The following is a 22,959-nucleotide window of genomic DNA, read 5'->3' on the forward strand; positions in this document are numbered from 1 at the left end:
AGCGGGGCGCGCTCCGCCTCAGGCCGCGGCCGGGGTCCCTCCCCGCGACGCGGGCGGGCGCGGCGGGCGCACGCGGGGCACTGCGGGCGGGCGGGCTCCCGGGGGCGGCGGCGGGAGCCACGCGGCGGCGGTGGCGGGCCGAGGCCCCGGACACGTGCGGCGGCCCTGCGGCAGCCCGCCCGCCCCGCGGCTCGCGCCGCCTCTTACCTGCCGGCCGCGGCGGCGGGGCGGGCGGGCGGGCGTCGCGGCGGCCGCCGCCTGGCGCGAGCGCGGACGAACTGGACGCGGCGGAGCGCGGGCGGCGGGCGGCGGCGCGCGTGCGCGAGGGGCGGGGCGGCGGGGCGGGGCGACGGTCGGCGGCGAGGGCCACAAAGCCTCGGCGGGCGCACTGCCTTAAAGGGGCCGCGTACGACCCGCCTTTCCTACCGGAAGCGTTTGCTCAGGCTTGGCGGATGTGGGCAGTTCTCCTGTACCTTCTGGGGTACGCCGGAACGTGCTGTTGTGCCCCTTCAGCCGTCACAGACCGGGCGGGCGCCCCGGGACGGGCACTTGCACTTGGGCTCGGAGGGCCGAAGCCTGACCTCGCGGGCCAGGGCTCTCGCAGCGGCCCCAGCGCTGGTCCAGCTGACCGCAGGAGCCGCAGGAAGGCCTCCTCGTCCGCCCGCTCAGACTCAGACTTTAATTGGGATCTGGGAAATTGCAGTCGGGAGAGAGGATCCGTTCAGAGAGCTGTGCGTCTGTGTTCCTGGGCAGGCTGGAAAAGTGGCACCGGTTGAGGATAGGAGACAAAGACGAGAATGTGTAAGCACAATGCAATCCCGGAACCGGCACCCTCGCACCCTCCATTACTCACGCAGATGGGCCGGACGAGCGAGGTCGAAGTATGAAGGTGACCAGGGTTCCTGCTTCATGCGGGAACACAGAGCGTTTCGCTAGTTTTCGCTGTACTAATAGTCGCGCGCCTGCAGGCTGCTCTGTTGGTGGACCATGCCGTCTTTTCTCCTGGGGTCCTCCCCTGCCTTCCTTCACAAATGAGGAAGGGGACACCCAGAGAGCCTGGAGCTGGTCTTCTGAAGCCCCGTGCACCTTAGAATCTTAGAGGTGGCATGACCCCACAGCCCCGAAGGCTCAAAACAGGCCTGGGTAAGGGTTCTCAACAGCCGTCTTCTGTCTTCCAGTTAAAAGTGAGAATGTGCAGCACACCTGTTATTCCAGCAGCTCAGGAGACCGAGGCTGGGGAATCCCAAGTTTAAAGCCAGCCTCAGTAACTTAGCAAATCCCTGTCTCAAAATAAAACCTAAAAGGGGGGAAGGAGGGATGCAGCTCAGTGGTTAAGTGCCCATGGGCTCAATTCCTAGTACCAAAAAAAAAGTGAGACTGCCAAATATGACTCAGGAACTGTTACCAAAAGCTCCGTCCTTGTCCCCAATACCAATCCAATAAGGACGGCACAGTTTTGAGAAAAATAAGTTTTATTGGTTTGCTAGCAAAGCAGAAACAGAGAACTTCTGTCCCAGAGGCTGTGGTTCTGCCCCTCAAGGGGAGCAGGGGGTTTTAAGGAGGTGATTCAAAGGCTACATTCCACATGTTCTCTGTTGGGAGTTGTGATTCACTTGCTAACTTGGGAGATAGTAATTTCTGAGATCTGGTGCCATCCCCAGAGTCTGAATTTGTTCCTGTGGCGGGTGTGTGCTCAAGGACAGATAACTCAGCCTAGGATGGATTACTAATCCTGCTTCCCTCTGAGATTATGGAGGGGAGAAAAAGAGAAAGAAACGTGTCCATTTTAAAGTAAGTTGCCGTGGCAGAGCAGCTAGGGCTATATTCAAAGCATAAAGTGGACCACTGTACAAAGAAACCCAGAGGGTGTGCAGTTGCCATAGCTACAGGAACCCAGAGAAGCAGTTAGTCTGAAATCCCTTCCCATGAAGGAGAGACAGCTCCCTGTGGATCTGTGTGCCCAAGAAGTCTAATCCCTGGGGCCAGGTGCCCTGGAGCACAAGGACGTGACTACGGCCAGGTGAAGCCAGTGCCCATAAAGAATGACTTCTCTGTCTCTCCACCCACCTGCCTGAACCAGACAGAGCTCATCAGGGACTGGGCAACCCTCCACCCCTCTCAGAAAGCTTTCAGATCCATCCACACGTGGCCCCACCCTAGCCCTCCTCGGGCCTTGTCTTTTCCAAACCACTCCAGAGGAACTTCTAAAACCCCAGCTCTGACTTGTCACACCCCAGATGAAGATTCAGAAAGAGCGTCCCTTTGTCCTCCAGTCCATATCCAAATTCAGACTCCACATCCACCTCCAGTCCAGCCTCACCTCTCCACAACACACACCTCAGGTTCCACCCCAATTGAACTCAAAATACTTCCCGCCACACGTGCCTATAATTCTAGCAATTCAGGAGGATCCCAAGTTCAAGGCAAGCCTCAGCAATTCAGCCAGGCCTTAAGCAACCTAGCAAGACCCTGTCTCAAAATAGAAATTAAAAAGGGCTGGGGACATGGCTCAGTGGTTAAGTGCCCCTGGGTTCCATCCCCAGTGCCAAAATACAAAAAGTTGGTGGCCCTTATGGAATGGATGGATGGGTGGGGTGGATGGGTTTGAGATAGGAATTTGGGGACACAAAAAAGGGAGAGAAACAGATCTCAAGGGAAACACCCATGAACCACTGAAATGCGGAAAGCACCCTTGACAGTTGCAACTCCTGAGCCACCCAGCCCGCGCCCTCATCTGGAAAAAAGATACTTGAGGGCAATGGGCAAACCCAGGAAAAGGGCACGAGAGTGTATAGCTCTGCCCTGGCTCCAGGCACAGTCCAGCCCCTAGCAACCACCCCTCTGTGAACATTAACACCCTACACCAGTGCGCTGACTTCCTCTGGAGATGGCCCACATTGCCATGGAGTGTGTTTTCCCTGCTTGCCCCAGAACTCACTCTGGAGACTGCCCACGTTCTCCTGGAATGTGCCTCCACTTTCCTAGGATAGCCTGGCCATGCCTTTGGCACATGCTGAAAGCCTTTGCGTCAAGCGTGCCGAGAAGTCCACTAGTCCTGCGTCGAGCTCTCCCTTCTCTCCAGGAACTCCCAGGCCCACCTTAGGAGACAACTGTTCTCTGATGACATGGGTGGGTCTTGGGATGAGATGGGTGGTTGGATGGATGGATGAATGGGTGGCCGTTTGAATGGTGGATGGATGCGTTACTCAGTTTTTTCTTACTGTGACAAATACCTGAGAAAAACAACTTAGAGGAGGAAAGATTTATTTTGGATTATGGTTTCAGAGGTTTCAGACCATGGTGGGCTGGCTCCATTGCTTTGGGCCTGAGACTGGGCAGAACATCATGGTGGAAGGGTGTAGCAGAAGGCTTTCCAGTTCATGGCAGCTAGGAAGCAGAGACAGGAGGAAAGGGACAGAGAACAAGATACACATTCCCAGGGCACACCCAGTGACGTACTTCCTCCAACCATGCCCTGCTGTCTGCGGTTCCAGCCACCTTCCAGCTGTCCATTCAGTTATCAATGGATTAACCCCCCCATGAGGTTAGAGCCCTCATGATCCATCACTGCCCCAAAAGTGCCACCTCTGAATATTGCTGTTTCGGGGCTCAAACCCTAAATACATGACCCTCAGGGGCATATTTCAGATTCAGGCCATAACTGCAGATGGTGGATGGCTGGTGGAAGGATCAACAGACGATGGACAGGTAGGTAGTATGGAGGGACGGCAAATGGGTGTGTGAAGGGATAAGTGCTAAGGTTTCAAAGAAGAGAGCACCCCATGAACAGGAGCTGGGCTGCAGGGGTCTCACAATAGGAAAGCTGAAATTTAAAACATTACCTTCTTTGGGACTTAAAGCTTTTGGAAAACCATTTTGCCACCTGGTAATGAGCATCTCCTGGGCAGCAATAGACTCCCCAACTCACATGTGTGGGCAGTGGAGGGTCGACCCCAGGTGGGAAGGCCATGGTGTCCTGCAGCAGGGCAGGCGCTGGCCCTTTAATGGCCAGCCCAGCCAGAGCCGGGGGCGAGAGGGTGGATTCTGATGGCAGTTGACCAGGGAGGGTCTGGAAGCCAAGGGACCTGGGGGGATGCCCAGGGTTCCAGGAACTGCTCACCAGATTTCCAGACTAGACAGCCTGCCTCCACTGGGCCACTGTTCAGGTCCAGGAACTGCTGATGCTGCCAGAGACCCTGGGCTCCCCTCCAGCCCAGGTAGGTGGGGTTGGTGTGAATTCTTTCCCCTGGTAACTCTGCCAGGGCAGCCATTTGGGGGATTCATGCTATGTCTTCCGGTGCTTGGGCCCTCTCTCCTGTCCCCAGGACCTTCCTGGTGGTCATCAGGACAGGCGTTTTGCCCCGCCCTGGATCCCAAGATGGGCCCCTCCGTGGTCTCCCTCTGCTGGCCTGTTTCCCAAGTGCAGAAGAGCAGGTTGGACAGGAGCACCTGTCCTGCTCCCCGCCTGATGGGTTGGCTGGCTTCTGCCTCTGCCGCCGGCCAGGTGGACTCCCCTGCCTTCCCGCATCCCTTCGGCTCCCTCCCACCTCGCAGCCTGCTGCCGGAATCGGTCCCCGCTCGGGGCCTCTCTCTCAGGTGGCCCCTCCAGGTTGGCCCCGACAGTGACTACGATCCCGTGTGCCTGACGCCCTCCGGTCCCGTGCTGCCCCGGTGGCGTGACAACGCAGACAGTCGGTCACATGGGCTGCCTCCCCTCGGGGCACCGCTGTCCCTGCTGGCATTCGGGGTCGCTCGCCGGTCCCCGGCCCTCGCTACCGACAGCAGGGGCAGCGCGACAGGGCGCCTGCGGAGGCGTGGGCAGTAGCCCACGGGACGGGCGGCCGGCGGGACGCTCGCGCTCGCCGGGGTCGGACTCACACCTGCGCCAACCCGCGGCGCTGCCCGGGGCTGCGTCCCTGCGCCCCGCCTGGGCGGGCGCGGGCCGAGCGGCTCCGCGTGGTCCGGCTGCGCCCGCAGGTGGCGCTAGGGCTCCGGCGCTGGCCCGGAAGCGGCGGGCGGTCCCCAGCAGGAATGCCTGGAATGCAGCCCTCCAGCGCGGGGCCGCACCTGGCGCGCCCGGCCGCCCGCCCGCTCGGGTCTGGGCCCTGACCCCAGCGTGCGGAGGCGCCAACGTCCAGGCCGTTTTTCAAAGGCTTTCCATTTAGGCGGCATAATGGATTATGGGGCCATTTTTAAAGAAATACAAATTTGGCTACTGATATTTCACCTTTGCTTTCCCATCATGCCAAATGATTTCCATTTATCTGTGCTATTAAAATCCACCGCAGCTGTTCCTCTGAATAAGTGCCTACTGAATGCCTTTCACTCGCCTGAGGATGTTAAACAGCCTCCTCTTTCCCAAACATGGGCATTCTTCTGAATTATATAAATGATGAAGATGGGGTCAGAGAGCCTCCGTGACTTGCCCAAGGTCACACAGCACGAAAGAACAGGCTGAGGCTTGACTGCTCTTCCGGCTGCCCTAGTGCCCACACACGTCCTGGAGCCACGCTGGCCCTTTCCTCGTGGCGTGATACTGCCCACTGTGGTTGGCCATCTGCCCTTCAGACTGCTGTTTCCTCCTGAGTGTCCATCACTGCCCACCCCCTCGCCTCGCTGCCTCTAGGCCCTGGGCTTATGTTCTTTCTGGAGTTTCTCAGTGATGCTTGTTTGTTTGGGATAAAATCCAGGACCGCCCTGACTGGGGCTGGAGGCAGGAACGTTCTCAAAGGGGTGGCCTGTGTTTGGGCGAGCGAGCGTGCCAGTTCCGTGTGCGCCTCACAGGAGGGGAAGCCCAAAGGGCTGAAGAAAGGCGTGCAGGCTCCCCGCTGGCCAGCGGGCCTGCCTCTGGGCTGCGTTCCCCACAGGCTCGCAGAGAATTCCCCCAGGGAGGAGCAACGGCCTAAAATAGAAAAGCTGACACAGGAAGGCCTGGGGGCAAAGCCAGAGGCCTTTCCTGGACTGGCCCCTGCAGCTGCAAGCCAGCTCCCTCCAGCCCGGCTCCCCAGGGGCAGCCCCTCCATCCGCCCACCCTTCCCTCCAACTCCCCGCCACCAGAGAAAAGCCAGCTCTGGGTGGAGGAGGGCCGCAGTGCGGGGGCTTCTCTGAGCCCGGGGTCTGGGCTCTGCAGCTTCTTTGCAGCTGTCTCCCTGGGGCCGGCCCATCTTGGGCCAGCAGTGGAGTTGGGCGCGCGGCCTCCCTGACCAGCCCAGTAGCTAGTGCCTCCCCTGCAGACGGGGCAGGGCTCCCTACCATAAGCCTGCTGTTGGAAGGGAAGGCTGACTTGAAATTGGGGCAGTGCAGGTGTAGTTCAAAGGGTGCGGAAAGTTCTGGGCAGTTCTGACCCAGACATCAATGTCCTCATCAATCTTGGGGGCCTGAGGCATGGGGACTAGGAGGACGGCGAAGGTGGTTTAACTGACAGAAACCGTGGTCCCTAAAAAGGAAGTAAAAATGAATGCCAACCATTGGAACCCAGGAACCTGTCCCTCAGGAAGCCCTGTGAGGGGGCTCAGGCCACCCAGGATGCTCAGGGCAGCACTGTGGATAATGAGGACGTCACCCAGGTAGACAGGCCCTGGTACACCCACAGCCACCAAAGATGAAGGTAGCTGCAAAGTCCTGCGGCAGGCAGAGTGGCCTGTGGGTCATTGATTGAACAGCACTGAAGCGTCCACACCACAGGGTGCAGGGGCGCGCCGTTCACTTGAGACGGAGGCAGGAGGACCACAGGTTCCAGGCCACCTCAGCAATCTAGTGAAATCTTATCTCAAGAATAAAAAGGCTGATTGGCACCAAAATAGACAGGTAGACCAGTGGTACAGGATAGAAGACACGGAGACATACCCACATAAGTACAGTAACCTCATACTAGACCAAGGTGCCAAAAACTTACAATGGAGAAAAATAGCCTCTTCAACAAAGGGTGCTGGGAAAACTGGAAATCCATATGCAGTAAAATGAAATTAAACCCCTATCTCTCACCCTGCACAAAACTCAGCTCAAAATGGATCAAGGATCTAGGAATTAGACCTGAGACCCTTCACCAAATAGAAGATAAAGTTGGCCCGAATCTTAACAAGATTCCTTAACAAGAATAAGATGGCTGAGGGGGTAGCTCAGTGGGAACACATGTGGGTTCAAATCCCCAGTACCAAAAAATAAAAATTAAAAAAAAGAAGAAGCATCTGTACCGAAGGATCCCCTCGCTGTCAACAGGGCCACCCTGGGGCGGAGGGGCGATGCGCAGTCTTGGATGGGTGCAGTTGGGAGGTCTGGCAGCGTTCCTCCTGCTCTGTGAGTAAAGACGCAGGGCGCCTCCTTCACGTCCACAGCTGGGTGATAGGGAGGTCGCCAGCCCGCCCTCGTCACCAGATCCCTGGAACTGTCTGGGTAGCAGGTGCTGCCCCGGGGCCCCTCTCTGCCCTAGGGGAGCCCCTGAAGGGAGCAGACCCAGCCAATGGCCACACTGACTGGTGCCAGGGTCTAGGACAGGCTTCTCCGCACGCCCGAGGACCCTGGAGGCCGGTGCAGGGAGAGTTCAGGGAGTCCAGAGGCTCCAGAGACACAGGCATGAGCAGGGCACACAGCCACCTAGCAAGTACAGAGGGGTCTGAGGACGCTGGTGGGGGAGGAGGCCCGGCCAGCCATGCCAGTGAGAGTGGCTCAGAGCCCCTGCAGCCTGCAGCCACCTGGCCCTGGGCCTCCTGGTGGCCTCTGCACTGTGCCCCATCTGGGAAGGGCAGGAAGGCCCACAGAGGAGAGAAGTCAATACTTTGGGGCAGTAGGGAAGAAGGGGTTCAGAGAGGGACCCAAGATGGGTGTCTCAGGGTAGTCTGGACACAACCTCTACAGGATCTGCTGCCTTTGAGGGCGGGTGGTGTGGGAAGGGCGCCTGCCTGCTGGGGTCCTTTAGACAAGCTCAGGCACCTGAGTCTGAACTCAGCCAGCTCTGGGTGGTGCGGTGAGCCCAGCCCCCTTGGGCCACGGACTGTGACCCTGGTTAGGAAATCCCGGGAGGAGGAGCAGGGGTTGTCCCTGAGGTTGGATAGCATGCAACAGGTTCCAGGCAAGGAGGCCAAGCTGGGCAATTTTCAGTCTTAAAGGCGTCAATATGGCTGTGTTCCTTAGAGTGCAAAGCGCCTGCCCTCCCCCAGGCACCCGTCCCAGCAGGAAGTGTCAGCAGCTGTGTCCGCCATGAGCAGATGAGTAGGTTCCAGACTCCTCGCAGGCCGCCTGGGCTGCCTGGGCCAAGTGCTGCTCAGATATGGGGATGCAGCAGAATCACACAGAAGCCCGGGGTCAGGTTCCCAGGACCCCGTGGGTCAGGTGGAGCCCAGAAATCTACGATCCAGCCACCTGCAGGGCCCTGGCCACACTCGGGGATCCCTGTCCCCGTGACTTGGCCACAGTTCCTCTGCTCGTGGGCCCCCTCACCCCCTGCAGGCATGCACTTGACTCTCCCAGGTCGAGACCCACGGTTCCTAGATCTGCTCCGTCTCGCTCCCTCCCAGTCTCATCTATCCAGAGCTCTGGACCTCCTCCCAGTGGAGAGTCTTGCCATATTGGACCCTACCTGGTCATCTCAAGCCTGGGGAGGCCATCTTGGGCAGTGTCCTCCTCATCAGACATGTCCCTAGTGGCCAGGGGAGTTCAGGAGCAGCTGTGAGTGGTCCAGCGTCCAGAAAGGTATCCATCCAGCGATTCTGGGTGGGCCCTCCTCCTGTCCCTAAGACCCTGCATCCCTCCCTGTCGCCGCCTGCGGCAACAATCCCACGGATATTTGTTACCGCCTGCAGCAACAATCTCGCAGTAATTTATCGGAGGTGGACTGGCACTGAACTACTTCTATTACTGAGCTGCTTCCTTGCTTGTTTGCTTGTTCGTTAGTTTATAGAGGAAGAAAGGCTTACTTGCTTTTAGAGGAAGTTTTAGAGGAAGACAAGCTTTGCTTAGAGCTTAGAGGAAGAGAGACTTTGCTTATCAGGAAAAGAGACTTGCTACATTTTCAGAGAGGCTACTATTATCAGAGGAGCTATTTCTTAAAGGTCTGCTGCTGCTTCTTAGAGGTGCGTCCTGCATCCTGCGATCTTCATTCTGCAAGCTGCAACCTGCATTCTGCAATCTGCCATCATCAACCCACAACCTAGAGGTGTCTGCTTAGTCCTCTGCCCAGTGATCTATCAGAGGTGCTGCCCCTCGGTACCAATCAAGAAAGAATGAGGAATATCTGTTGACCACTAGGGCAGAGGAGACATTAACTAATCAGGCAAAAGTAGATCACGCCGTGTTAACACTAACTATGCGCCACCTCTTGGCTCAACGCCAGCCACCATCTTAGGGTTACCCAAACATGTCTTCTGCACCTCCCATTAGATGGTCCACTGCTGTAGGAGTTGGGATTTACCCCTGCTGTGGGCAGCCTTGCTGCCTGCACTCAGCACTCAGCAGGGAAGCAGCCTGCGCGTGGGCTTTACCCCACAAGGCTGGGACTTAGGCACGGCTCAAAGGCACATAGAGTGTCACACACACTCTACGGCTCGGTTCCCTCATCTGTAAAATTAACGATTTTTATGTAATCATGTGTCTAGAACACTGTGGACACTCAAAGGCAAAGTTCACCACAAAATAATTTATTTTTCTTTTTCCTTCTTAAATTGATAAGTCATCGCTGGGCTCGGCGGCGCTCACCTGTAATCCCAGTGGCTCAGGAGGCTGAGACAGGAGGATCACAAGTTCAAAACCAACCTCAGCAATGGCAAGGCACTAAGCAACTCAGTGAGACCCTGTCTCTAAATAAAATACAGAAGTAGAGCTGGGGATGTGGCTTATGGTTGAGTGCCCCTGAGTTCAATCTCCTGTGCCCCCCCCCAAGTTGATAAGTCAAAATTTGCATAGGAGGGCAATACAGCTCTGCATCTTTCACGGATATAGATCTTCGAGCCATCACCTCCAGGAGCAGGACTGGAGGAGAGCAGCCCCAGCTCCCCTCTGCCCTTCTGATGTCAGACCCTCCCGCTTCCCACCCAGGGCAGGTAGGGATCTGCTCTGCAACTCTGCCAAGCTGTCTTTTTTGGGTTGATGTGTGAGTGGAGTTAGCATACAAGCCCTTGAGGTTCCCCAGTGCTGCGAGTCTCAGACATCTTCTTCACAGCGGGGGAGTGTTCCACTGTATGGATGTCACACAGAGCCTAACCCTTTTACTCTTTCTGGGTGATCATGAAGAGACATGCAGCAAACATTTCCAAAGAAATGTTTGTTTGCTTTGTTTTTTGGCCCTCTCCCCCAGCCTTTGGTCCTGGGGACCATTTACCACTGAGCCATATCCCCAGCCCTTTTTATTCTATATATGGAGAGAGTCTCACTAAGTTGCTGAGGTTGGTCTCTAACTTGTGATCCTCCTGCCTCTCCCTCCCGAGTCTCTGGGATTGCAGGTGTGCCAATTTTCACTTCTCTTGAGTCAATCCATAGGATGGGGTGCTGGGTCTTCGGGGAAGTGTCTTTCTAACATTGTAAGAAGCTTGCAGTTTGCATTCTGCATTCCTACCAGCAGCATATGGGCATTCTGTGTTCTGGGTCCATTCCAGCACTGGATATGGTCAGGTCTTTGGGAGAAGGTCCCCCCTTCTTTTTTTCCCTCCTTCTGTGCTGAGGATTGAACCCAGGGCCTTGGGCATGTAAGACCAGTGCTCTGCCACTGAGCCACCTCCCCAGCCCTCTTTCCTTCCCATTGTAGTAGGTACATAGCAGATTCATCACCAACTTTTTTCTTTTTGGTGCTAGGGATGAAACATGGGGCCTTGCACATGTTCGGCCAGGGCTCTTCTGAATTGCATTTTTATTTTTTGAGACAGAGTCTTGCAAAGTTGCCCAGGCTAGTCTCCAACTTGCAATCCTCCTGCTTCTGCCTCCCAAGTAACTGGGATTGGTAGACGTGCCCAACAGTTTTTTATTGTGGTAAAATACATGAAGTTTACCTTGATTTCAACCACATTCGAGCGTATGATTTTGTGACATTAAACAGCCTTTGCTACCACCCACCACCCACCTCCAGAACTTCCCATCATCGCAAACAAATTGTCCCCATTAAGCAGTAGCCCCTGTTGTCCCCATCTGGGCCCTGAGTCTCTGTTACACGTTCTGTCTATTCATTCGCCTGTTCTCGGCACTTTATACAAGTGGACTCACACGACACACGTCCTTTCTGTGCCTGCCTCATGTCACATGGCGTCACATCATGAAGGTCTGACCATCTGTCAGGGTGACCCGGATCAGATTTTCATTGCTTTTTATGGTTGGATAATACCACATGGTGTGCATGTGACACTTCATCTTTTGGTCCAATCCTCTGTGGATGGACAGGCAGCCGTTTCTGCCTTGGTTCCTGGAGTGCAAGCGCAGGTCAACAGCACCTGCTGGAGGCCCTGTTCCCGACTCCTTGGGGCCTCTTGCCGTGACTTGGATTTGCATTTCTCTAGAGGCTGATGATGACGTTGTCCTTGTTTCCTTTTCTGTTTCCTCTTTGGTGACGTGTCTGCTTAATTTTTTTTTTTGCTCATTTTTTAATTTTAGTTTAATTTTTTTCAGTGCTGGGATGGAACCCAGGGCCTCGGGCACCCAAGGTGAGCTCTGCCACTCAGCCACCTCCCTGGACCTCAATATTTTCAATGGATACACTGAAAACATAAATATTGTGCGTGGCACTTTGGGTACCACGCGATGTTTTGATACATGCACGTGTTGTGTAATGTTTAAGTCAGGTTAACCTGTCCATCTCCTCAAACTTGCACTGTTTCTTTATGGTGAAAACATTCACATTTCTTTCTTCCAGTTTTTAAGGGCACAGGGCACCATGCTGACCCACAGGGGCCTCCGGTGCCAACAGCTCATGGGGCTTCTTACCGCTGCCTCTGCATCGCTACAGCTTGGCCCTCGTGGTCTCTGTACCCGCCTTCTGCTCTCAGCTCTGTGGAATCACACCCCCGTGAGATCCCAGGTGCTTGTCCTTGGGCGCCTGCCTGCTTTGTTTTGCTTTTGTGGCTCTGGGGATGGAGTGGGGCTGTGTCCCTCGGCTGCACCTGGCCCGAGTTCTCTGTCCTCACCAGGGTGTCTGCGTCTGTTGCTCCTCCTCACCTTGGTCTTGCCCTGCATTCCGGGTTCCTTAAGGAGGAACCCGGGCGACCGACCTGAGACCATGCTCCAGCTCACGTGCTGCGTGGTCTCCCGGGAGCTGCCCTTCAGCTGCAGCACACAAAGCCTGAGGTGCTCAGTCCCCTTGTTAAATTGCTTTGGTTTTTCATTTTTGTTACATCTAGATATGTCCTGAGTTCCTCTGGGACTTCCCCTTTGACTCGTAGTTCCAGGGTGTCCTAGACTTGGGGGTCCCGTGGTTTAGATGATTGGCCCCCAGGACCTGTGCAGTACCGGCTTGTTCCCCAGGGGGCGCTGTTGGGAGGTGCTGGAAGCTTCCAGGGGTAGGCCTGGCCAATGCCCTCAGGTCATTGGGGGGTGTGCCCTGGAAGGAGTGGGAGACCCCCGCCCTGTCCTCTCTGTTCCTGGTTTGAAATGTGAGCAGGCTGTTCTGTTATGCACTTCTGCCACCATCACCAGGGTCCAAAGTGAAGGGGCCACCTGGTTGTGGATGGGAGCACCATCTCTTTGCTCCTACACTGCCCATGTCAAGCGTTTGTTATACCAGCATCAAACTGGCCAGGGCAGGGCTTGGCCTTTCTGCTGTCGTTTGTTTTCTTTATTTTCAGTGCTAGAGATGTCAATGACTTCTAATTCAATATTGCTGTGATCAAAGAACACACGTTGAGTGATTCCAGGTTCTAATCATGTTTCCAGGTCTGGTTGTGGCAGGGTGTAATCCACACTAGGGTGCGTGCTGTGGGCACTTAAAAGAATGTGCCTCCAGCTCTCGGTGGAACGTTCTAGAAATGCCAACCTGGTCAGGTTGAATGAAGGTACTCTGAGTTGACTCTCTCTTTTCTCCTTCTTCGTCCACCTGCCGTGGCAGTAGGGCTGTTGAAGAAGCCAGCTGTGGCCGTGGTCTTCGTGTCTTCCTCTCATGCACCGTGTTTTGCTCCATGTGTTTTAAGGCTCAGTCATGAAGTGCCGGGACGTTCAAGATGGTCGTGTCCTCGTTGAATTCACACTGCGATTGCTCCACAGTATCTCTCTGCCCCTGGCACTTTTCTGAAGTCTGCTCGGTCTGATATTAACTTAGCAGCTCCAGAGTCCTCTTGATAAGTGCCATGCCTGAGATCTGAAATGTTCCTCAAAGGCCACATGTTGAAGGCTTGGATCCCTCCCCTGGTGCTACTGGGAGCGGATGAGCCTCCAGGAGGTGGGGCTGGGTGAGAGGAAGTACGGACACTGGGGTAAGCCCTTGGGGAGAGGCTGGGAACCCTGCCTTTCCTCTTCCTGGCTCGCTTCCCAGCCTCCTCTGCACCATGATGAACTGTGCCACACCACAGGCCCAGAGCAACGAGGCCAAGTGGCCATGGGCTGCAGCCTCTGAAGCCATGAGCCAGAACTGATCTTTCCTCTTTTTGAGCTGATCATCTCAGGTATTTTGTCACAGTAAGGTAAGCTAGCTAGCACATATAGTATATCATTTTCTATCCTTTTCCTTCTCCTCCTCCTCATCCTTTTTTTTTGGTACTGGGACTTGGGGATTGAACCCAAGGGTGCATAACCTCTGAGCTACATCCCCATATCTTCTTTTTATAATATATTTTATTAGAGACAGGGTCTCGCTGACTTGCTAAGTGCCTCACTAAGTTGTTGAGACGGCTTTGAACTCGAAATCCTCCTACATTAGCCTCCCAAGTGTCTGAGATTACAGGTGCCACACCCCACCCCCCCATCCTTCTAACCTACCTTGCTATCCACTGGGTTATAGGCTTTAGTTCATTTTGACAATATATCTTTTTCTAATTTTTAATTTGTGTGTGTGTGTGTGTGTGTGGCAATGGGGATTAAACTGGGGACATTTGGCACTCAGCTGCATCCTCAACCTTTTTATTTTTAATTTTCAGATGGAGTCTCACTAAGTTGCCCAGGCTGGCCTTGAACTTGCACCCTACTGCCTCAGCCTCCCAATGTAGCTGCAATGACACTATGTATGTTTTTACTGATGTATTTAGGCACACTTTTCAAAGGTTCCACAGCTTTCATATAGTGCCCCTCTTCCAGGGAACAAGCCCTTACCACATGGCCTTTGGTGGACACTTACCCAAAGCACAGCAATCCCCAAATGCTCAGAATACAAGCACCTTGTGTGCATCATCCCCCTGGAGGAAGAAGCTGAGGGGCAGAGAGACCAGAGCCCCCAGTGTGGACCAAAGGTGGCTGCACCACTCTGCCACTGAGCCGCATGGTAGTGGGGTGGCAGCTGGGAGCGGGTGGCCAAAGGCAGAGCATCCTGGGCACCTGTCCAGCAAGCACATGCTGGAATCAGCACACCCGACCAGCGCTACTGGAGAACTAGCTTTGTGCAGAGACTCATGCCATATGTCAGAGGTCAGTCTTGAGCAGCAGGACAGACAGATGCCAGGGGGCGAGAATCACCCCTCCCTACCCTGACCTCAGGGCGGGGGCACAGAGCCAGGCTTCTGTTGTTCACCAGATGTTTCACCCTACCGCCCACCCTGCACTCCACCTGGGTCTTTGAGATTCTGTAAGTAGTGACAGGTAGCAGCAGTGGGCCACTGGCCACAGGAGGGGAAGAAAGCGGGGAGACGCCCAGGGTCCGCGAGGGGTGCCAGCTCTGGTCACGGTCTCAGGTCGGGAGGGAGGAAGGGCTCGCCCACCTGTGCATTTGCAGGTCACACCCACTGTCTGCAGACTCAGCTGCCACCCAAGCATCCTGGCGTCCAGTGTCCTCAGGCCACCCGCAGCCCCTCTGCCCCCTTTCCCCACTCAGCCAGAAGCGGGTGCACGCCTTCCCACTCCTGCTTCCTGGGCTCCCCGCGTGGTGAAGACAAGGCACACTGCTGTGGCCTGAGGCCCAGACTCTTCGTTTGGAATGGGGACAAGGGGCGAACACATCTTACCCTATGTGACCCAGACTCCCCACGTGTGCACACCAGGAGCACCTGCCTGGCACAGATCACTCCCTCATGCCTGATCTGCTGACGAGTCCCTGCTGTCACTCAGGTTCTGGAGGTTGGGCCACTTGTGGCCCAGGGCTGGCATGGAGGCTGGTTGCCATGGTTATGCCCATCTGGCCACTCAGTCTCCCATGCCTGGGAAGTTCACTGCAGCAGATGCGCACAGGGCCCTCTGCCTCAGTGTGCATGCAGCCTCACAGAGAGCACCCACTGAGCGCCTGCCGTGTGCCAGAGCCCGGGCACCCCATGCCAGGCCCACCATCTCACCGGTCTCCAAGTCAGCCTGCCAGGCCGACCGTACTGGTTCAGGGAGGCTGCCCGACTCATGTCAATGGCAGAGGTGAGTCTGGGGTCAGGGTGATGCCTGCTCTGACCCCCATGGTCATCGCCATTCCCTACACCAGAGCTGCTGTCCCCACTGCCTTTCTCTCTGGAAACCTGGACCCAGGCCAGCTTAGAAGAAGGCCACAGACTCTGGGCTCCTGACACAGCCTCTGCTTCCCCACGTGTGATGGGAGAGATGCCAGGCTCCCACCCTGGCCACCACAGGAGGAGAGAACTTTCTGGGCAGGGGTATGCACACCGTTGTGTGCCTTGCAGTCACCCAGAGGACCCGACCCAGCTCCCTCCAAAGCTTCAGGTGGAGCTAAAGCTTCCTGGTTCTGTGGACCTCAAAGGCTCAGAGCAGCCCGCCCTCCTCCCTGGTGGCATTGTCACAATCCGACGGCCCAGCTCTTCTAGTCCAGGTCCCCTTGCCCCCTTGAGCATGCCTCATGTGAGGGCCAGCGCATGACCACCACAGTCTCCAGAATCCCAAGCCTGGTACAACTCTGGGGACAGAGCCAGCACTTAGTGAACTGTTGGGGTTTCTTGCTTTTGTTTTTGCTTTTTGAAGAGATGGACTCTCACTATGCTGCCCAGGATGGGCGGTTCCCGGGCTCAGCCTCCTGCCTCAGCCTCCTGAGGAGCTTGGACTACAGGTGTGCACCCCCACTGCCTCCATGGACTACAGGTGTGCACCCCACTACCTCCATGGACTACAGGTGTGCACCCCCACTGCCTCCATGGACTACAGGTGTGCACCCCCACTGCCTCCATGGACTACAGGTGTGCACCCCCACTGCCTCCATGGACTACAGGTGTGCACCCCACTGCCTCGATGGACTACAGGTGTGCACCCCACTGCCTCCATGGACTACAGGTGTGCACCCCACTGCCCCCATGGACTGGACTGGATGGAGAGCAGGTGACAGCATGCCAAAGGATGGCTGGTGGTGAGCCCGTGGCATTACAGGAGCACACTGCTGTGGTCGGCTGTGGTCCGTCCCCTCTGCAACTCTGTTGAAATTTGGTCCCTGATGGTCCCCAGAGGCAGTGGGAGCTTGAAGGGAGCAGGTATTAAGGCGTGAAGTCGGTTCCTGTGCTGCTGGAGCAGCGGCTGTCTGTCAGCACAGGTTGCTGGCCCACGTGCCCCTGCTTGCCCTTCCTCTTTGCACTGTGAGTTGAATCGGCAGGAGGCCCTAGCCAGAGGCCACCACCTGAACCTGGACTTCCAGCCTTCAGAACCATGAGCCAGATGAACTTCAGACCTCTAGCCCTCTATAGCACGCGCGCTCTCTCTCTCTCTCTCTCTCTCTCTCTCTCTCTCTATATATATATATATATATATATATTTTTTTTTTTTTTTTTTTGTAGTGGGGGTTGAGCCCAGGAGCACACTCTCTCTGAGCTGCACCCTCAGCCCTTAATATTTCTTATTTCGAGGCAGGGTCTCAGCTGCCGAAACTGACCTGGAACGTGTGACCCTCCTGCCTCAGCCTCCTGGGTTGCTGGAGTCACAGGTGTGTGCCCTGCTGCCTGGTTCCACATAGTCTTTTATAGATACAGCAAACCAACTGAGACTGCCCTGCAGCGATGCCCAGCAGAGATTACCACAGAGCCACACGGATGACCGGGGAGTTGGTGTGACGCGTTTGGTGGCAGCCTGGAGCATCGTGTAGTGCCGTGGAGCAGGGAATTCCCCGGAACCCCCAGGAGGAGGGCAAGTCACAGGGACCCAGCAGCCAAAGCTGGACCCATCTGAGCAAAGATGACATAAATAACACAATTGGCTAATAAATAAATTAGTCCATACGGAGGAAAAATAAATGCTGAACATGTAAGTGGGGGAGAAAGGACAAATCTCCCTCACAGAGGGTCACAGGGAGCATGTGTGGTCACTGCCCCCCCCCCCCCAGGTGACCCAAGCCCTCTCCCCGGGGAGTGGGAAGAGTTCAGCCAACCCCAGTCTCCAGAACACCTCGCCGCCAGCACCTCTTAAAGCTGTCAGTCCTGGATGACAAGACTGGTGAGCAGTGGGGGACTAGGTTCTGACCAGGGGAAGGACGCAGGGACAGCGGCAGAGACCTGATGCACTCCAAGTTTAGTTAATGGTCAGTCTCTTTTTAAAAACTATTGGATACACGCTGTTTAATATATACCTAGATTCATACTATTTAAGGTGTATGACTCGATTTTCAGTAATATGTTTAAGTTTCTTAATTGAAGCGCAGTAACCGACATGTCTATGAGACATTCCAGTGCGTGTGTACGGTGGCCAGAGCAGGGGGCTGGCCTTCCACCCCCTCAAGTATTCATTATCTCGAAGTCTTGGGCACCTTCCAGTCTCCTCCCCTGCCTACTTGGAATGCACGGTAAACTGCTGCGGAGCGGCCATGGCTCCCGCGTGCTACAAACCCGGCCAGCCGCCTCCTGCAGGAGGTGCACACCTGCACTGCCAGCGGCTCGGGAGGCTGAAGGCAGGGCTGGGGCTCCGCGGCGCAGCGCCCGGGTGCGATCCCTGGTACCAAAGAAAAAGAAGTAAGGAGTGGCCTCTCCCCGCGCCACGCTGGGTGCACGCGTGGCAGCACCAGCTGTCGCACCAGGGCCCCCTTTCCCGGGCCGCGCCCTGGGTAGCTGCGGTCCTCGTGCGGCTCTGAGCTCTAGCCTCGCGCGCCACTCACCCACGGCTCCGCCCCTCGGCCCGCATCCCTCTGGTCCTGCCCCTGGCAACCGCGTCCTGCCCCTGGGTGGGTCCCGTGTATTTGATTTTTTTAAAGATCCCGCACACGAGCGAGGTCGCACAGCATCTGCCTTTCTGTGCCCGCGTCTTGCACCCGGCGACACTCCCCGGGCTCTTCCAGCTGTCATGAAAGGCGGGGCCAAGCGATAGATGCTCCAGGGCTATCACACCCTCGGGCTCCACCGGGGTGCACGCCTGGGCCGATTCCCCAGCTGGAGGGCAGGTGTCGCCCAGGGCTGGGTTCATTCCACCTGGATTTTTATCAGGAGGAGAGATGGCTGGATGGCAGAGCAGGTTTTATTTTGTTTTGTTGGTACTGGGGACTGAAACAGGGTGCTCCGCCAAAGAGCCACACCCCCAGCTCTTTTTATTTTATTTTGGGACAGGGCCTCCTCAGTAACCTGGGCTGGCCTCGGACTTGCTGTCCTCCTACCTCGGCCTCCCGAGTCTCTAGGGTCACAGGCATGGCCCCGACGCCTGGCTCCCTCGGCCTGTACACGGCCGCGATCTCACTGGCGAGGATGGTTCTTTACTCTCAATCACCCTGGCAACCCTGCTTCTAACTCGGTCACCTCCGTCACCTCGGGCGGGGTTTCAGCCTGTGCCTCCCGGGAGCTCCAACATTCATTCCCAGCTGTGTTTCCTCCAGGTAAGTGAGAGGGGCTCCTCTCCGCCCACCTGTGGGCCATTCTTACATCTTCTCTGGAGAAATGCCCATTCAGGTCCTCTGTTCACTTTCTAATCCGATTTTTTTTTTTTTTTTGTAAATTTGCATTTATTTTGATTTTTGTGGTGCTGGGGAAGATTATTTTTGGTTTTGTTTGATACTGAGTTGTGTGAGTTCCTTCTGCACTTCGGGTATCACTCTTACCAAATAGTGGTTTGCAAATGCTTCCTCCTGGTCTGCAGGCTGGCTCTCCGCCTTGTTGATGGTTTCCTTCGCTGTGGGGAAGCCTCTTAGTTGGACGCCCCTTCGCTAATTTCTACCTCTGTGGCCTGAGCATTTTCTCTCTGTTGCGACTGAACCAGGACCTCAGCTGGACCGTGGCCCTGCCACCACCACCACCCTGACCCTTGTGGCCTGAGCTTTCAGAGCAAGATCCGGAAAGGCCAAGGTCAGGAGCCTTTCTTTCCATTTTCTTCTAGGATTTTAATAGTCCCAGGTCTTAGGTCGGTTGTGTGTGTCAGGTGACGGTCCTCCATGTGGAACCCACCTGTCTCATCGAGCGTTGCCGCCCCTGCTGAAAACCAGTGGGCTTACATACTCGAGCTTGTTTCTGGTGTGGGGTTCTGCTCCCTTGCTCCGTGCATCTCATACTTTTTTGGGGGGTGGGGTACTTGAGATTGAACTGAAAAGCGCTCCACCACTGAGCCACATCCCCAGCCCTATTTTATATTTTATTTAGAGACAGGGCCTCACTTTTGCTGAGACTGGCTTTGAACTTGAGATCCTTCTGCCTCAGCCTCCCAGGGTGCTGGGATTATAGGCATGGACCACTGCCCCGGCCTGTGTGCCACATTGTTCTGATGACTATAGTTTTATAATATAATTTGAAATCAGGTCACACATCATGATCAAGGGAGATTTATCCCTAAAATGCAACGTTGGTCCAAACATCTGCAAATCAATCAGTGTGACATACCACCCTAACATGAAAGATAAAACCATGATTACCCCATACATGCTGAAGTATTTGACAGTTTAACATCTGTTCTTTCTCTTTCTTTCTTTCTTTCTTTCTTTCTTTCTTTTTTTAATTTTTGGTACTGGGAATTGAACTCAGGGGCACTCAACCACTGAGCTACTCCTCAGCCCTATTTTGTATTTTATTCAGAGACAGGGTCTCACAGAGTTGCTTAGTGCCTCATTTTTGCTAAGGCTAGCTTTGAACTTGCAATCCTCCTGCCTCAGCCTCCGGAGCTGCTGGAATTACAGGAGTGCACCACCCTGCCTGGCTTAACACCCTTTCTTGATAAAAGGTCTGGGCGATTTAGACATAGAACACAATCTCCTAAACATGATAAAGGCTACTTATGGAAAGCCCATGGTCAGCATGGAGGAAAACTGAATGCTTTTTCTCTAAAATCAGGAATAAGAAAAGGATGTCCACTCTCATCATTTTTATCCAATATAGTTAGTTCTAGAACCATTAGCAAAAGCAATCAGATAAGAAAAAGAAATAGAGGGCATCCAATTGAACATCAAATCTTTCTTTCATGTGTGTGTGTGTGTATGTGTGTGTGTGTGTGTGTTTGTGTGTAGTGCATGCATGCCAGACAAGTGCATTACCACTGAGCCACATTCCCAGCCCAAGGCATCCAAATCAGAAAGAAAGAAGTAAAGTCACTGTGTTGCATATACTATGATCACAGATATAGAAAACCTTAAAAATGCCAGGAAAAAAACTATTAGAACTAGTAAGTGAATTCAGTAAATTTGCAGAATACAAACTAAACATACAAAAATCAGTTGTGTTTCTTTATGATAATCCAAAAAAGGAATAACAAAAATTTCATTTACAAAAGCATCAAAAACAATAAAAAGCTTAGGAGCAAATTTAACCAAGGACATGAAAGACCTGTACACAGAAACTAGAATGTTGTGGGGCGCAGCTTAAGGGCAGACCCATCACCACTGAGACCTCCAAATCTGAGAGTCTTTATTAGCCAGCTGGCTGACTGTCTCACACAATGCCCCACACATCTCTATTGGGAGAACAGCCCCAACCATAGGGTCGCAGGGGTTTTTATACCATAAATCAGTACATCAATCACAAGTGTCCGTTGCTATGATTTAAAATTACAAACTAACATCATGGGATCTGAATCGTTAGCAGAGGGGGAAGTAGGTCAAAATGACCTTAATTAAGTACAAACTAAAGAACAGTTACTGACACCTAAACAATCACTGTTGACATCACCGCTAACATGGTACATTGTTTAGGAAACTAGGAATCAAAAAGAGAACAATTTTCCATTATACAAGAATTGCCATTTCGTCATTTTGTATGGCCAAACAAGTCATGCAAAGCAACTGTTGAGGGGCACAGAGGCGGGGTTCCCATGGGAGAAGCATTTCCTACGTAGCATGGAGTCTCGGGGTAAGATGGAGTCTGTTTAGTCATCGCCCACATTGCCTGGCCTATAACACGTCCATGGAGTCACATATGTCAACCCGTCACAGAAAACACTCGTGAAAGAAACTGAAGACACACATAAACAGAATATATTCCATGTCCACTGGAAAACTTAATATTGTTTAAATATCCATACTATCCAAAGTAATCTACCAATTGAACACAATCCCTATAAAATGGTATTTTCCACAGAAATAGAAAAAAGTCCTGAAATTCATAGGAAGCACAAAAGACTCAGAAGAGCCAATGCAGTCTTGTGAAGGCGGAACTGAGTGCAGACATGGTACCTCCTGGTTCCAGCACCGACCCGGGGCGTGCCGCGGGTGCCCCAGGAGAGAAGCCAAGGTCCAACCTGGAACCACGGAGGAAGCTGGGTGAGGAGGGTCTGCAGGAACTTCCCTAATACCTTTGTGGCTTTTCTGTAAATATGAAATCATTCCAAAATTTAAAAAATTCTAAAGAATTGGGAGCAGGACTCTCGTCTGGTCAGGAGAGCGTCTTTAGGACTTGCGCTCATGGTAGGGTGGACGCACTCCAGTGCTCCCCTTAGAGCACCAATCCTCCATCCTCTGTCACAGTTGGCATTATTGCCTGGATGGCCTTGGGCGCAGGTGGGGACTGAGGGGGCCAGGTGCCCAGGAAGACCAGCAGGGCTTCAGCCCCTTCTGCTGTGTTGCCCCAGCCCTGTAAAGTTCTGGGGTCACCACGGTCTGCACTCTGATCTGTTCCGTCTCTGAATCTCTGATCTGTGGGTCCAAAGCAGAGGAACCTAATGGCAAAGCCACAGGTGTTGGTGCCAGCCTGTGGTCAGTCCCAGCCCTGACACTGTCTGCCACAACTCTCCTCCCAGCTCCACTGCCCCGTGTAAGGGTGGGACGGTGACCTCCCACCATGTTGAATGCACACATCCAGCTGGCCAGGGCCTGGTGCTCTGGTCCTGCCTGCAAGGTGGGTGGAATGGAGGCCCTGGGAAGGGGAGCTGGACGTGAGGCCTCACCCCTTCGCCTCTCTCCGACATATCTGCACAGGGGCACCCCTCTCTCACCACACACACAGTCTCATCCTCCTATCCCAGGGACTCTTCAATTCATCGTCATTCCCTCCATCCCCAAAACAGAGACACGCTGAGGGGGTATAAAACAACGTGAGCCATGATGTCTTTTCCCACCTGAGAAAAGTTCTGATAACTGCTTAAGCAAGTGCTTTGAAGTCTCCTAAAATTGGCAGTTATCCCAGGGAAAGAATCATGCCTTCACAGCACCCGTGGCCTTCATTCGCTCCTGGGTCCGGCCTGGCCCTCGCGCCTTTCAGTTGGAAAGCCATGCCCTGTTGCCTCGGAACCTTGGTGCTGGTCACCTGTGCCAAGCCTGGGAAGGGGGAGGTACGCTCAGCGCAGAGCCGGCGGTGCACTCGGGCAGTGGGCGGGTCCTGCGGGGGTGCAGCTGTGCTCGGGAGCCGCAGCGGGAGGGGCCGCAGCGGGAGGGGCCGCAGCGGGAGGGGCCAGGTCCTGCTCCCTAAGCCCCAGGGAGGGTGAGCAGCAAAAAACAGCAAGAGCCGGTCATTTTCTGTGTCCTTTAATTACTTCAGAGTCACTCATTCTGTTGCTACTATATTCGCAGTTCCCTTAAAACTTCATAAGTGTACT

General features: G+C 54.6%; 1 long non-coding RNA gene across 2 annotated transcripts; it reads left to right on the top strand.

Moving 5' to 3' along the window:
- Positions 1-473: 473 nt before the first annotated feature.
- Positions 474-21,769, top strand: LOC306645659. 2 transcript variants are annotated; one of them, XR_013759692.1, is made up of 4 exons: positions 474-4,217; positions 18,564-18,826; positions 19,087-19,292; positions 21,507-21,769. It is a non-coding gene; the product is annotated as an uncharacterized lncRNA (long non-coding RNA). The 2 variants fall into 2 exon arrangements; XR_013759693.1 differs by lacking the exon at positions 19,087-19,292.
- Positions 21,770-22,959: the final 1,190 nt, after the last annotated feature.

The sequence above is a fragment of the Sciurus vulgaris genome (genome assembly GCF_902686455.1).
Source record: "Sciurus vulgaris genome assembly, chromosome: 15".
NCBI classification, from domain to species: Eukaryota; Metazoa; Chordata; class Mammalia; order Rodentia; family Sciuridae; genus Sciurus; species Sciurus vulgaris.